The following is a 12,643-nucleotide window of genomic DNA, read 5'->3' on the forward strand; positions in this document are numbered from 1 at the left end:
AGAACAATCCGATCACACGGAATATCATATCGTCTAATTAACTTGTTCTATCAACTCGTACTTCTGCACAATTTGCGCTTCCCTATTTGCGTGTTTTTCACATTATCGTACGTAGTATCGTATTTAGATGTCGATTTTTTTTATGAAAAAAATCCTCTTGAAATATTTTCTTTTCGAGGTGAACAAAGTTTGATACGGCGGAAATGGTCGTTTAATTCGAAGCTTTCTTTTAGGACGAAGCTTTTGTCTGGACTCGATTTATCGTGGTACGGTTGATACGGGTTGAAGAAGAAGAGAGACCTCGATAAACCTCTTGCAAAAGTACGAAGGCAGCGACAACAAGCTGATATCTAAGGATTACGGATATACACCGTATATATTTTATCCTAGCTTCCTTACGTATACGTATTCACGATCGCACAAACTTGGCTACGCCATGCTGCGGAGAAGCGTACGCTCTTCTTCCTATCGTATACACACGGCACCCTTAGTCACGAACGAAACCGTGTTGTAGACTTTCTATCTATCCATCTATCTATCGCATCACTCGGCGAAATTCTCCTTCGTACATACATATGTATATACCGTATATATATATTTAGTTGAAGAAAGGAAGAAAGCCTCGAGGAATTATGAGACGATGGCCTCTACATCTTTAGGTATGTATGTATCCTTTCTTCCTTCCTTCCTTCCTTCCTTCCTTCCTTCCTTCCTTCCTTCCTTCTTTTCTTACGCTAGTCCAGAAAAGGTTTTGGCCTTCCAGAAGAAAACGAGGTCGTAGCATCGTAACTACGGTTCCCTCGTTGAGAACCATACATCATCATCGTGTTCAACGAGAACAGAGAGGGCACCTCTAAGTGCCTCGAATCGACCTTTTCGTGCTTTGGTACTTTTATGCTAGATTCATCGTACCGGTTTTATCGTACTCCCATTCCGTCACGGTTCATCCTTCGTCCAACACGACCATCGCACCTTTTTCCTTCATTTTTCTTCCTTTTTTCTTCTTCTTTTTCCTTCTCTTTCCGCATTACCACCATGACTTGAGTGAAAGAATCTCTCTCTCTCCCTTCACGGTGTTACATCTTCTCGTTTCTTCCAAATTTTCGACATCGAATGCAGCGATGCGTTTCGGATATATACAAATAGCGCGATATTTTTTCTCACGAAGCATGTGTTACGTCGACTCTCGGTCGACTCGATTTCCTTACATTTCCTGGACGCTACGCTACGTGTATCCATCGAATCATATCGAACCGTGGAATTGCGTACGTTCGCGAAAGCCAAGAAAGGAGGATTTATAGTAATTGGGATCGATTCGATACGCGGGTTTCTCTCCCTCGGTATCGTTTCGTTTGTTATTTAACCGGTCGATATTAGGAAATCCGGTTAGATAAATAGATAGATGGATAGATAAGGTTTAGTCGGATCAGAGGATACGTTCGTTGATCGTTCGGCACGTCGCTCGTAGCACGTGGCCCGATTGGCGCACACTAATTATACCGGGCAGCGTAATTCCATTAGCGTAATCGCATCGCGGGACGGTAATTGAACGACTAATTAGATTAATTTAAAATTTCGTTAATTCGAGTGGTCCAATTAGTAGATTATACGGAGCCGGCTGTTATTTGCGTTCAGTTGTCGAAGAAATTGTTCGAAAATCCACTCGGTCGGCACGCTGTCAGAGAGAGAGAGAGAGGGAGAGAGGGGTGCAAAAAATGGAGGACGAAGAGAGTGCTTGTTCTCTTTCAACGCGATACTTATATCTATTAAACTGTCTTCTTGTAGCAATAACGTAAGTACGCGAAGCCAGGTCTCGTCGTACATGGTAACAAGTTGCGGGGCCGGCAAGGTGGAAGGGGCGGGAAAATTGAATTCTGCCGCTGCGTCTGGGAGGAAAGTGCGGCGTTACGGTGCCGCCGCTCCCGCAAGTAATTGACGTTGATTAAAATTCCATGGAGAAGAGCCACCACCGTCCCTTTCCCCGTGATCTACGTGTCGAGTCGGAAAAGCCGATCCCCGGATCTTGCGATCGGCCTTTCGGAAATACGATTATATCACGAGCAATGTTTCAATTTCCATTCTCGAGGAATGCACGTTACTTCGAATGTAACGATGTGAATCAAATTTCTAATCTTAATCTAAATATCCATATTTTTCATTTCGTAGATCGTACATCGATACAAATTCTACGAAATTGCGTATTTTCGTGAATTGTTGTTATTATGTACATTAAATTTAAATATATTGGATAGATTTTGTGCCAAAGTGTCAGCGATGTACAAGATAGATTGTACGGTTAATAATAACACGGTGCTCTCTCATGGATAACGCGTTAATGAACTCTGTTAATCGTGCTAAGCTTTCAACATTGTAAATTCATTTCGTTAATCATTAGGTTCCTGGTAATTGGAAAACGAGACGATACGTTAAAACGTATTTGAAACGATTCGGTATCGAGCGCCGTATAAAATTTCTCCTACGTAGCTTGAATTCGACTATCTTATATCGAATTCTTTCCGATATATCCGTTCCAAACGATTATTTATTTTTATTTCCTTTGCTCGAAATTACCGAGGAAAAAAGAGATAAAAGAAGAAGAAAATCATTCGGCAAGATGGTTTTTGAGTCTCGAATACGTTACATTTATATGCATAGGTAACAAATGCATTATCCAGCGTAAAATATTGAACGTACAACGTATCTGTGTCAGTCGCTCAAAACGTACGTAAACTTCTTCTTTTCGCGCACGTACGCATATGCGTCGAACGATATTCGTTTATGCGCATTTATTCACTTATGCGCAATCTCGACGACGATAGGAGATTGTATCTCCTTGCTTTTCCTCTTCTCGTAAAACATAGTCGGTCTTTTACCAATTTTAGTGACGCTTTAGTTAGACGCTTAGACGCTTTATTTTCGCGCAAGCGTCCGTTCTCTTCTTTCGCCGTTACTCCTTTCGTTTCGCCTTCAGCGGATTATCCGGGTTTTGGAAATACGCGGTACATAAAATATGACGGATAAAAAAATATATATGGCTGTTTTATTCGATGCGCGGGAAGATTTTCGCGGTAACGTTCCTATTTCTTTGCAAGATTTATCATTTATCACGGATTACAAGGAATGTAAGGAGGGATGCAAGAGAAACGCTGTAAAGGATAACTTTACCATATCCGTTTCGAGAAGGAAATAATTTTTCGTCTCTGCTCGGAAATAGATTATATTCCGAAGTACACCGTATGAATCTCTCGTTATTTCATCGTAAATTGTTGGACATGTTCGTTTTACGATCGCAATTATGAAACCGCTTTTCTTCGATCGAAATGCGTGCGCGCCGGTCCAGTTTCGAAATGACGAGAAAAAACGAATTGACACCGGGGACAATTGTTAGACGACGTCGGTATTGTTTCTTTCTTCTTCCCTTTTTCATTTTTATTTTTTTTATTTTATTTTTTCCCCTCGACGGAAAATTATAGTCGGGTCAACAGAATTTCTCTCCCATTGTTATAGCCGGCGAATGCTCGTACGGTTAGACTATTGAATCTTGCTGGATTTTTTTCGTTCGCTTTTCTGCGAATTGGAACGTTATAATATACCGTTCCTCCCTGTTACTCTCGAACGCGCGAGAAGGAAAGAGAATGGACGGATCGAAGAATAGGTTCTAATTCTGTTCCTGCTACTGGAAATGGAGACGCTGACGATACCATTTGTCCAACTTTTATAACTAGACGCGTCTGTACGCGCAATTTTTACTAGATGGAAATTCGTACGCGGAATGTGGAATGTTGCGTATGTTCGTAGTATTTGTCAGATAGTAGTATTAAATTAGATAGTTTAAATCGTAGATTAAATTAGAAAAAAATCGATTCGAATGGGTTCAATTTAGGTTTCGTATGTTGAAACCTCGCTCCAATTTATTTACAATCATCCAATAATTTTCTTCGAAGAAAGAAAAGAAAAGAGTGTAGACTTAACTTTAGGGTAAACTTTTATCGTTGATTCGTCGTCTGTCTCGCATCGTTTCCATTTTTCTCGCGTTTATTTTTTAACGATAGCGCGAGGCGAAAGCTTTTTTAAACTGTACATTATCCTCCATTTATTATTTCGTTCCAAGAATAAGAAGATGATTCCAGTTGAATCGCACCTCGAGCGCTGATGTCCCCACACAATTCTTGATTTCGTACCGTTTAGACAAGAATTGCGTTTGGACAATCATTGCCTGAGACATTCAATTTCCTTGCGATTCCTCCTTCTCAGCAAACGTTTCTTCGCCGATTCTCGTCATTCTCGAGCGGCAATCCTGAAAATAGAAGAAAAAAGTGCAGCGTTATATATATTTATTTTAGATTAGTCGTCGTTGACCCAGTTCTCTTCACAAGCGAGTACTTAGCCCATTTTGTCGCAGCTTCACATCCTCTCGTCTGTCATCTGTTATTTGAAGAAAAAAATCTGCGCGAGCATGCATTACGTCACGAATTTAAAGTTCGTTAGAAATTAGATCTCGTCCAGAATGATGTGTACGACGTATGTAATTGCCGCGGAAACGGCATTTTTTCCTCGGCACGTACCGTTTCCCCAATTATCGTCCAATTTATTCCCGTGACATTGGTCAAATATTTCGTTGCGCGTTACGAAGTGAAATATAATATTCAAAGATCGCCAAGTTCGATCGAAAAAAAAGTTACATATCCGATTGAAACACGGTTGCATCATCAACTGCGTCGGTACGGAATCCCTGTTTGGATAGGGATACGTAATTATATTACTTCGTCTTATTCGATCTTGATCAATCAACTGCTATTCACAATAAATTAAGGAGGGAAAAGGGATCGGTGCCGAAGAATCTCGCTTCGATTGCCTTCTTCTTCTTCTTCTTCTTTTTTATTGCATGTCGATAACGTCACGTGTGATGTTCAATCATACGCGTATTCTGTACATCATCCTCTTATTAAACGTTCGCGGGTATATACGGAAATCGCGAAACAATACGATTCTAATTTGATTACGATTTTTTTTTACAAAATCTAAGTAATCTTTGCTCTGTTGTATCTTCGATTAACGATAATAAAAGATTTATAAAAAACTAGATTTTATCTCTCTCGAAATAACGATCATTTTGTATTCACGAGAAGAGAGAGAGGCATCGAGAACGCATCTTGTTGTCGGAGAAATCGGTTTCAAAATAAAATCGATCCATGTAAAATCGAAATAGAATTTGAATAAATTGGCATCGTCTCGAGATGGTCTCGAGACGTGCAATTCGATATCGATGCAGGAATGGCGCGGTCGAATGATTAGTTCAATCGTTTCGTCGATGTACGCTTCGATCGTACTCGTGGATAACGAACAGGGAAACGAACGTCCCCCTTCTCTGAAACGTCGTCCCCGTTGATGACGACGTTACGGCTTGCTTCCTTCCCAGATAATCGATAATTCGACCGATCTCGATTCCCTCTCCTCTCTTTCTTTCGACGACGAATGTCAACGAATCGAGAGACGAGGACGAAGCCGAAGATCGCGCGCTCAGTATATCTCTTATATATTAATTTCGGATCGAAATAGGAAGAAATTTTTAGGGAATGATTTAGTTTTCGCGATGGGACGATAAATAGTCTCCCTTCTATAACAATCTTCTTCGATCTTTGGTTCACAGAGATCCTGCTAAATCCTGCTAGACGCGAATAACCGGGGTTCTTAATCGCGGATCTTCTCTCTCTCTATATCTCCGAACTGTATCTCTATATATATCCCTTTAGCAAACCTCAACGGATTCCCGACCTTTCGTGATGCAATTTTCCGGGATGGGATTGATGGGTCACGTTCTCCGGCCTCCTTCTTTCCGCTGTATCTCGGCTATTGTGCGAACGGTTTCAATCTCAATACCGACGTTCGACGTTCCCCGGAAGAAGGATCGGTATAAATGGATCCGGACGTGATTCAGTTTCAATAATTCACAGCCAGATTTTTCAATGGTTTCCATAGAGCGATGTGTGTGTGCGTCGATGCCGAGGAAGAGTATACGAATCCCCCTTATTTCGCTATCCCGAAAAAAGGAAAAAAAAAAGAGATCGAAGAGGCCAAATGTGAAACGGCAGAGTAAGAGGAAGCGGAAAAGAGAGAGAGAGGGAGAAGGAGGGGGAGGGGGACAAACTTTTGCGACATCGGGAGGATGGGTGAAGATGACGAGGGTGAAGGAGAAGGAAGGTCGGAAGGAAGACTGTCGTGGCATTGATCGGCCACCACGCTACCCCGCCACGATATTCTACTGCTCCGCTCTTCTCTCTTCATCCACCATGGATAGAGTTCCGCTATCCACGAGTTTAGCCAACTATAAATAAGAACGATACGATAACATCTTACAATTATCCGCGAGATAACCGATAATTATCCTTCGCCATATCGCCGATATCGAAAAAAAAAAATCCGTTTCTTTTCCCCAGTACGGTGTCGCGAGAAGCAAATATTTCGAGAAAAATCGTGGAAAAACGTTGGGCGAAAATTGAGAAAAGGGAGCGGAGGAAGGGGAGGAAGGGATCCATGTTTTCTTGCGATAATCGGATCGTTTTGTCCCCCCATCCCCACCCTCTGCCCCTTCCCCGTAAAACGGAAAGGTACACGAGGAGGAAATATACGGGGCGTAAAAGGGAGGAGGGAGGGGAGTTACGTTTCCAGACCATAGACGATTCCTTGATCCATCACGAAGATCCTCCATGTCCGATGATATCGTCGAGTATCTCGGGTGGAAGTGACATCGTTTGCGGCCCTCCTCGAAATTCCGCTTCAACTCATTCGTTGCGACATTGCCGGTAACGAGGGAGACGCATCATCGGGATAGCAAGGATAAAAAGGAAGGAAAGAAGGAGGGAAGTCGTGGTAGAAACAAGGAGCGGAGAAAAGAGCGAGCGGTTCGTTGGATCGTTTCTGGCCAATTTTTCACGAGAGAGAGAAGCGCCGGGACCTCTTGCACCTCTTCCGTGAGGTGTCGCGATAACCGGAAGAGCCGACTCCGGCTGAGCTGTGGCTACGTTGGTGCGAGCGTAACGAGGGATGAGCGAGGAAGAAAGAGGGACGAGGAAGCAGGTTTTCACCGCGGTCCGTTTTACCGGTTGAAAAACGAACGAGGAGACGACAGGAAGGGGATTGAAGCGGCGAGGCTGGTAGCGGTCTCCGGTGCGCCGCGGCGAGAGAAACACTTTATAATTGAAAAGCTTCGCTTAAATGGAAACGTTTCTCTCTTTATGCCGGCCGTCATCGTGGTAAAAGTAAAAGAGGCCGTTGCTCGAGCCGCCACCACGATGGATAAACGAATTTATTAAGGGCGTGTCGAGGTTGCGGCAACAACCACCTGCGCGCGGATCCGAAAACAACAGCGCGTTTCCGTCCAACTTTTCTCTCTCGTTGTTTTTGCAAAATTCCATCTGTGCATCATCATCTTCCTCGGATTCCTAGATACGGAACAACAACAACTGTGTACCGTAGCCTAGAAAAAAATTATTAATAATTTTTAATAATTAACGCTAATTCGTTTTCGCCATCTTTTCTATCCATCTGATTGAAAATTCGTTGGGAAGAGTTCAAAATTGGTTTCCCTCGTGTCGAGGATCACATTTATCGACGATCGCATTTCGTCGAGCACTTCTTCTTCGTTTCTTATCGTCATCGAGTTTCGATTCGTCATCTTCGTTCTCGATGAGATCCCGAACAACCACCTTTTCCATTCTTTCTTCCATTTCCGCAGACAATTTCTTTTCGTCCGCGTGAAAAGAAAGAACGAAAGGACGAGATTCGGGCGTGTTCGCGAGAAGAAAGAGGATTCTGGGGGAAGGGGAGAGGGAAGAGAGTTGGTTAATAATGTCAACGAAAAATCGGTGGACGAAAGGGTGATGGAGGTGGAGGAGGATTCGCTGGCAAGAAACGAGAATCCGCGCAGGTACAGTGGAAACGAGAAAGAAAGGATTTTTACGAGGGAATTTGAATGGATGGTTCGGCAGGCAGACGGTGTTTTCGACTGTTCGAGTATTGAAAAACGTAGGCGCAACGCGTGCCAGGTTGGCTGGAGTTTGCCTTATGCGCAGCCAAACTGTTGGCCCCGTAAATTGCGCGTTATTGCTTTTATGGATCCGAGGGATCGAACGTAACTGTAGAACCGGTGGGGATAAGAAGAAGAAGAAGAAGAAGAAGAAGAAGAAGAAGAAGAAAAAGAAGAATATGGATACTGGTGAGAGAGGATATACGGGCTAGGTTGCAGATAGCTCCTAATACAATCGGGTGATAAAAATCGCGCGGTATATACGTGAAATACATTCTGTCTCGCGGACTTTTGCAGCGTAACGTTTCGCGAAAGTGGCCATCAATTTGTCTTGTATTACAATCGCTCGGGAAAAGAGAATATCTTCGTTTCTATTCCGATACCGATATTTTTCTCATACTCCACCACACACACATACATAGTGACTTGGATCGCAGAGACTTGGACTTGGATATCGTTCGATGCTTCGTCCCCCTTTATCCCGACATCAATCGCGAATAAATAACCTTACGAATAATTGTGAAAATTAAAGATTTCAATGCGTGATCGTTATCGCGGCGCGCGCACGGGTTTATTATTGTAATCCGCGTTTCTACGGTATTTCGTATCGCTATTGCTCATTGAAACGTTAAAATTACGGGTGGAACAACGGTGCTTAATAAAATCGAGCATTTAGTTATCGCGCTAACAGAGCGACGCCGCTGTTAATTTCCTGTATAAATATCGTCAAGACTTTATTATCGTTCCCATGCCGATACAACGGGGATGGTTAATGTCGTTGAATCGACTCGGTCGTCTCTCACTTTCCTGCGTTAAAATCGCGCGTATATATCACCGTTGTTACGCATTATCAATTACGCCGCGTACGTGTGCACTCGTGCGCGCAAACAATGATTAACGCGCGTCGACGAATATTCTTTGATGCGAGCGTTCGTAACGGTAAATAAACTGCTCGATAAATGACGTGTTTGCCGCCGCGTGTATTTCGAACGGCAAAATTCTTGATATCGCACGATCCGAGGGGCGACGACTATTAGGCGAACAACTCGTGTAACGTCTCGCATAACGAGTCCAATTACCGTCCGTATTTATTTCATTTCCTATTCCATCGATCGTCTCCTATTTCCTTCCAATACCGGTCAACCAACTATCCGTCAACCATACATCTACGTCTCGGATAGGTGTACGTTCGCACGCGTAAATTCAACGCGTAAATCGAATCGGTAATTACGGTAATTATTTATGGAAGCTTCGGTATTTAGGAATTCGAAATCTCGAGGTACATGTACGTAATAATGTAATTGTTTTTGGATCAAATTTTCGTCGACGTTGACGCGGTGGCAACAGGTTGAAACAAATAGCAAACGCGACGATTCGAGAAGAAACGAACAAAACGAAATGGAAAAACGAAGGAAGAGAGAGAGAATATACAATTCACACTTCACACCGACACGTTCCTTCGTTTCGTCCACGTCGGATAAATTAAACACGATTCGTGCGGGTTAGGTTTGCGCATTTTAACGATAATCGTACCACTCAAGTTGAAAAGGGGCGCGGATCGATATCGATTAAGATCGAGTTTGTTCGCGAGAAACGGGGCAATTTGCAAAGCGTTGAAGGCACGATCGATCTAATGAGCGAGAGGGGAAAGGAAATCGAGAGAGAGAGAGAGAGGAGGGGAAAGGAAGGAAGGAAGCGAAGCGTGGAGACCCTCGTGACAGAGTTGACGGGAGAGTCGTTGGAATCCCGGCACGGACCGTGTTTCCGTGTTTCCGTGTTTCCGTGTTTCCACGAGAAATCTTACAAGCCTGCAGGGAAACGTTCTTGTTACCGCTGCTCGACTCTCGACAATGAGCAATTACGTGACGCTCGTCGACAAAGCGTTATTCGTTCTCTCGAATTCTCCGCGCCTGCTTCTTTTCTTAATTTACGCCAACTAAGAGGGGACCCCCTTCTTTCTTCGCGGCACGCTTTGTTTTCGCAACGATTCGGATTCATGATGAATCCTTACCCAGGAGGACCGATATTTAATTCACCACGATCCTTCTTTCAAGCGTTCATCGATTTAATTTCGATCGAATTACCGCCACTTAAATAACTGCACGAAGTTGACAAACTTGGATATCGATACGAATGTGAAACTAATTTGATTCGTCGGACGATACTTTTGAATCCTATAAACTTGAGATTCTCCTATATAATAAAATATATTCTCACTTCTTTCGAAGTCGATCGTCGATCGAAAGCGAGTGAAAAATCCACCAGAAAGCGTACGAAATCTTTACTCATCGTTTATAGCGAGAGCTTAGAGGGAAATATCGAGTCGTTTCTATTCCCCCCTCCCCCCAAGAAATAATATCGTTGTTCGTCCCTTTACGATTTGTCCCAAAAAAGATAGTCTCGAGATGAGAGGAAGGTATATAATATCGGAGCGGCCTCGTTCCGAATTATCTCGAAAGATTACACGGCAAATATTCCGAAAGTTCGATACCATTTTTCTTCTCGAGTTTCTCCTTCGAGATGGATGGAATACGTCGAATCGACCATCGGTCCAGGAGGGATGGAATGATTTTTCCTCGTAGTCTCAACGCCGAGTGCATTATCGAGTGGGACGACAGGAATGCAATCATCTGTAATTTCTCACACCGCTGTTTGGTCTCCGGGGGGGAGGGATTGGATCGATAGGGGCAATGTGTTCACGGCACTGCACCGCGTCCGATGCACCCGATGCGATTCTCGTTAAAGCCGTGTGTCCCTGCTGGCAGGTCGGCGAGTTCTGCATGCGAACCTGCCGGAATCAGGCACGGCTAGGCTATGTTTCATGCTCGTAATGCCACAAATTCACATTAGCGCACGCGACACTGGCATTCTGCGACCGGTTAATTTATTTTCGCCGCGACGCTAAACCCGTCCGCTCGTCGATTTTTCGTCCGCGAAATTACGCCCCCCCGTTTTTTCCCACAGCACATCCATAGTGAATCGACTGTGAATCGATCGAAATTTTCATCGTGGATCAACGGTGAACGAGAAACTGCTTCTCTCCGCCCATCCATTTATCGCCAGGATGTAATTTTTATCTTATTAAGCTTTAAACAAATTAAATCTTTTATTCGGTCTTTGTTCACGCATCTGATTACTTGATACGTTTAACATTTCGTTTAAAAACTCGATGACCGATCATTCCCTTTCCTCCTCTCTCTCTCATCCTTCGAGGACGATTTCCCCAAGAATAATTGGATGATATTGAATAGAGAGCGTGTACCGCTCTTCTACGAGATCGTTGTCGATCGATCGATCGATCGATTCGAATCTATCTTTCCTTCCTTTCTTTTTTTTTTTTTTTTTACGATGGGGAATCGATTGCGTTGTCCACCATTCCGCGGTGAAAAGGGAGGGAGATGATGGTAAATGAAGGGATCGAAGCCAGGGTGTGTGTGCCCAAGTATTTTACATTGTTGACAAGAGTATTATGGTGTATGTACTCACGGAGAAAGCCATATTCAGACGACTAATAATCGGCGTATCTTTTTCAACATTGACATCTATACATTATTCAAGGCGTGAACTTCGTTGGAAGAAAGGACGTTGTATTTTCATCATCTTTCTTATTCTCTTTCTCTCTCTCTTTCTATATATATATACATAATTTTTCTTCCCATTTTTCCCATTATAGTGCACTCGTACGAGGCGTAAACCGAGGTGTTGTCGAATTTCCATGTTCTTTCTTTCTTTCTCGTTTATTTTTCAATTGATTCGCTCGATCGAATTCTCCATATTTGGAAATTTATTTATACAATTTTTTACGGACGTGATCTCCGTTTGTCTTTTTTCAACGAAACCGGGAGAATCGAGGAGCGCAAAGACTCTTTTTATTTCCTCTTTTAATTTTTCCATTCTCTTCATCGTCCGAATAATTGTCGATCGAACCGTTCAAGCAGTATAGCGTTATATCGAACGACATCGATACGATTCAAAGATTAATTTTCTCCCGATCGATTCTGTACGAGGATACTCGTGTTTCGCGAAGTGAAACGCGGCATGCGTGGCTAGCACTTTGCCACGGTTATCAGTGTTCAGTAGTCTCTGGTAAACTACGCGAAGGGTGCAAGAGTTTTCGATTAAGCGTACTCTCCCCCGCGTGTTCTCCAATTCTGGAATCGGGCTCGTTTAATGTCGGAAATTGATACCCAAGTCGGATAGAACTTGGAAATCAACGTAAGCTCGCGAATCGAACGTAACGTTCAGCTTGCAACGCGGATCTTCGACTACGAAATTCGAGTAGTAACTGTACACCTTGTTACACCTGTATACTATCTACCGAAATTATCACCGTTCACCGTTTAACCGATTCATCGATACATCGATCTTTGTTCGATAAATTCGGGGACGAGATACAGAGCGGCAAGAAATTAACAATTAAGAATGATCGCGCGTTTTATTCCGATCGAAACAAGGCGATTGATCGAAATGGATGCAACGAAAGCGAATTATACGAACATGTTGGAATGGAATAATAGAAAGGAAGAGGAAACGAGGAAAGGAGCAAAATTTCGATAATAGACAAATTGAAACGATACGATAAACGATTCGAACAATAATTGGTAATTATTAATCCAA

At 43.1% G+C, this 12,643-nt stretch overlaps 1 non-coding gene across 1 annotated transcript; it reads right to left on the reverse strand.

The window, feature by feature from the left end:
- Nucleotides 1-4,129: 4,129 nt before the first annotated feature.
- Mir219 (microRNA 219) lies at nucleotides 4,130-4,231 on the reverse strand. The gene has a single exon (NR_031515.1). It is a non-coding gene; the product is annotated as a microRNA 219 (primary transcript).
- Nucleotides 4,232-12,643: the final 8,412 nt, after the last annotated feature.

Source organism: Apis mellifera, linkage group LG11 (assembly GCF_003254395.2).
Source record: "Apis mellifera strain DH4 linkage group LG11, Amel_HAv3.1, whole genome shotgun sequence".
Lineage (NCBI taxonomy): Eukaryota > Metazoa > Arthropoda > Insecta > Hymenoptera > Apidae > Apis > Apis mellifera.